The sequence below is a fragment of the Belonocnema kinseyi genome, chromosome 2 (assembly GCF_010883055.1).
Source record: "Belonocnema kinseyi isolate 2016_QV_RU_SX_M_011 chromosome 2, B_treatae_v1, whole genome shotgun sequence".
Lineage (NCBI taxonomy): Eukaryota > Metazoa > Arthropoda > Insecta > Hymenoptera > Cynipidae > Belonocnema > Belonocnema kinseyi.
This window is the reverse complement of record NC_046658.1, coordinates 157960222-157964251: the sequence shown is the minus strand read 5'-3', so window position 1 is coordinate 157964251 and position 4030 is coordinate 157960222. Positions and strand designations below refer to the sequence as shown.

At 35.9% G+C, this 4030-nt stretch overlaps 1 protein-coding gene across 1 annotated transcript in view; it reads right to left on the bottom strand.

The window, feature by feature from the left end:
• Positions 1-2053: 2053 nt before the first annotated feature.
• LOC117167861 (cell division cycle protein 23 homolog) overlaps positions 2054-4030 on the bottom strand; it is a 19970-nt gene continuing 17993 nt past the window's right edge. The window contains exon 8 of the mRNA XM_033353075.1: positions 2054-2158. The gene's annotated coding sequence lies outside the window, so the exon portion shown is untranslated. The remainder of the gene's footprint in view (positions 2159-4030) is intronic.

Below are 4030 nucleotides of genomic sequence, written 5' to 3'. Positions count from 1 at the left end.
TTTTTGTATTTTTATTAGCTGAAACAAAACTGTCACTTCGATCCAATCTCTAACTTGGCCACACGTTGTTCGCACCTTCTATTTGTATGTGATTCACTTTGTGACTTTTTGTTATTAGGTTAAGCTGTTTAATTCTATTAATTTCCTTTTTGGAATTCTTTTATTTTTTATTTATGTGTTGATTTTCGGGCAATTCTCTTAACTAGAGTTTGAATTAATGTTTTAAATAAAATGCATACTTTTAAATTGTATCGCTTATCAATAGAGAGAGAATGAGAGTGAGAGAGAAGGAAAGGAGGTACCACACTTCTTAAGCTATTTTACCGACGATGTTCCTCACTATATTTCATACTTCCACGAGATTAACTGCCTAATAACAAGAAGGGCACGGATCACCTTACAGATGGTTAACTCCACTTGTTAATAATCTTGCATTTTAACAACAAAATACTGTTACTTGGTCACTGGCTCGTTGAGTTTAATACTCGAGTAATAGGAGGTTCAATGATCTGGACAACAGGTGGCTCTTCGATGTCTTGCAATACTTCTATTACCCGATTGACCTTCTCACGATCCGAGCATCTTCCTCCTAATCTTCTGTTATCCGATGCGCGTTGCTTCTTACTACTCGAGCAACACATATGGTTCAATGCTTACGACGCCAGGTGACGCGTCAACGTCCTCTGATGAACTTTTCATAAAGGGAAGTAAGGATGGCATCTATGCAACGCGGGAAAAGTCAGATATCGTGTGGCCATCTTAACGTGAGGGTCGAGTGACCAACGTTAATACTACGAATCTTGAGGATACCAATTATTTGAATTACCATATATTTGGATTTTTATGTGAATAATTCTGTTTACCTCAGGTCGGTGATAACTGATTTGTTTCTCTCTCGCTCGAACCTTTTAAAGCCTCCAATAATCATGTATGTATGCATGTATATATGTATACTTTTTTAGTCTATCTTTTCCACGTACTTGGTAATTATTCCTTTTTTTCCTTTGTAATGAATGTAATTTTATTAAATCATTAGTGACAAATCGAACTTGCTCAGTGATCGCCCCACACGAAAATCACTCTCCCTTTCGAGCTAGCCTATTAATCATTGTAACGTTGTGGCCACCCCACCGTTATGGATCCTACTCCAGATCACTTTCACAATTAAACATCATTACAACGTGGATCCATGGCCGGCACGAACTCAAATTAGGCTTAAATAATGCCATCTTATCATCAGGGTCCCACAAACTAATATAACACTTGGCACAACTTCACCCACCCGCACCACGCTTCATTCCACGCACTGAGTCTAGACCACCACTGACTTCAAACACGCGTCCAGCTGAATGAGTATGCGCGGATACGTGTATATTTATATGCACCGAGTAATCTGACAATACTTTGTGAATTCTTACGTCTCCTTTATAATTAAACTTAATTATTTCAAACTGAACGAGACATAAATGCTTTCATTACAAACAAAGTGAAGAAAGCATGTCAAAATTAAAATAACATTTGTTTATAGGCGAAACTCCTATAACTATAACTTATAAATAAATATCAATAAGAATTAAGTGATTTCATGAAGAAAGGATGTAGAAAGAGAGTAGAAAACGGAAGAAAAGTTGCGCTTACATACACAACTTGCAACCCGGTCTTACACCTTGCTATAAACATAGGGCATTGTCTCACATATGTATATGCTTGTCGGCTCGTGGTTTAAGTCCAATGCTTCCCCTCTAATTTCTTCACATCTAATTTCACCACCTTCCAATTCAGCTGACTGATAATAAACACTAGCATGCATTCAACAGGAATATCAAGATACATGAAATGCTGAATTAAAGTAACTGCAAAAGCATTTCCTAATCGTCGAATCAAGGCAAGGAAATATTAAAATAATACTGAAAATTAATTTCTTTAATTCAACGAATTCTAATACAAGAATTCTATTCAAAAGCCCTGTTGCAAATACTCCCGTCACATAAAAATGTGATTTCGAATTGGCAGATTGCTGACAACAGCAATAAATAGCGTTCGATCAATTTGGGCAAATATTGCAATGAATATTAGTCAGCAAGTTCCATCCTTCCGTACATTTAACTTCCAAGTCATCAAATATTCCCATTCAAAGAGTTTACCATTAGCCAAAGAGCTGAAACAAAATCGCAGTCTGAGAAAGAACTTACTAGTGGTTGGTTCTTCTCTCGGTATCTTTTTGTTTTTCAAAATTAAAGCTATAATCGCCCGTCTGCGGTTCGGGATCGGTTGTCAATAGTCTCCAATTTATAAAAAAGGTATAGTCTCCAATTTATAAAAGAGGTAAAGTTTCCAATTTATAAAAGAGGTATAGTCATTAACGCTGTGCGGACGTTAACATCCTATTTTGACAAAGAACTCGCCCGACGAGTTATTTATTTTTTTTTTTGAAGCTTTAAAGCTTTAAGTTTAAAGCTTAGTGAAAGGAACACGAGATACCGTGACAATTATTATGGAGAAAGATTCTTCTCTCGAATCTCAAAACGAGAGAATAATTTTCTAAGGAAAATTCTAATTTAGAATTACTTAGGAAAAGAATAGAGAAGAGGGGATTTTTTTAAAGTACTGTCGCTCTTCCTGCTAAGCACATTCTATTTCTTTTCCACGGTAATTGTAAAAGAAACTAAAAGAACTAGGAGTTACTTGTATGTATGTGTGAAACGCGCAAGTTCTGCGGAAAATTCAAAATCGCCCATTTCCACAGGGATTATAGAAAGAAAAGTAAAGATTCTCTTTCTTTCTACAACTAGTCTTTCTGGAAAATGGTAGTTCTATACTACAAAAAATGGGGTAATGTAAAATGTATCGTTCTTTTTATCTTTTAAATAAACTTGTTAGAAATTCAACACATTTTTACACTCTGAAATAAAAGGTTTTGTCTCTTCTTGAATTCGCACAACCCCTCCCAGAATTTAAGCACGGCAACAATGTCATTCTCAGTCCGAAAGTAATAATCACTAAACCCATTAATAAAAACGAATCTAGCATAAAGTTACATTCGGCAGTTTGTGAAAGCCTCAACGTATCAAAAGTTAAAAAAAAAACAATAGACATAGACAATTAAAATGACGGTACGTAACATTTACCGATATTTTACTCCAAATTTTTGAAATTTTTCATAATTTTTACAATTTTTTTCATTTCAAAATTTAACATTTTTTTCGGGTGTCGATACTTTAACAATATTTTACTCGGGATTTTCGCAATTTTTCATAATTTTTAACATTTTTTTTTGGATTTCAAAATTTTAATTTTCTTTTCAGGTTTCGATAATTTAACAATATTTTACTTGATTCTAATCGATACGAACCTATAAAAACCGCCCCTTCGGGTCGGGCCAGGAGTTCTCGCCACCCGCTCGTCCAAGAGACATTGTAACTTGTTGCTCCCAATTATACCTATTTTATATCAATTTAAAGTGGTAATTACTTCTGGTAATCCCGATCTATTTGACGCGTAACATTTTTTGGCGCAACGGAAGAGACGTCAACAGACTCAGACTCGACAAGTGATGACGGAAGAGGAAAAAATGGAACAGATAGAATACGAGGACTCAGCCGTGTACAGGGTGTCTACTACCGGGAAAAACCGGGAATACGCCTGGAATTTTTTATGCCGGGAAAAAAACGGGAATACGCCTGGAATTTTTTTTAAATCCTGGAATTTTTCTGAAGTACCTACTTTTATAACTTATTTTTATTTTCTGTCATTTAATGAAATTATTTATGTTTTTTACAAGAATTGTTTCTAACACCTATTTTGAATTGCGCGCCAACTGCAGCCAACCAGCGCGCGGCCCTAACGCAAGCGCAGTAGGTTAGGGAGCCCACACACGCCTCACTATCTCGGTCTGCATGCAAGGAAAACATAACTAGTTCATAGCACAAGTGTGACGTACTGGACCGTCACGTGTCGTAATTGAATGAACAGGTGTAGTCAATCTTTAGTAGTTATCCGCGCGCATATTCAAATAGATATAGAATATGAT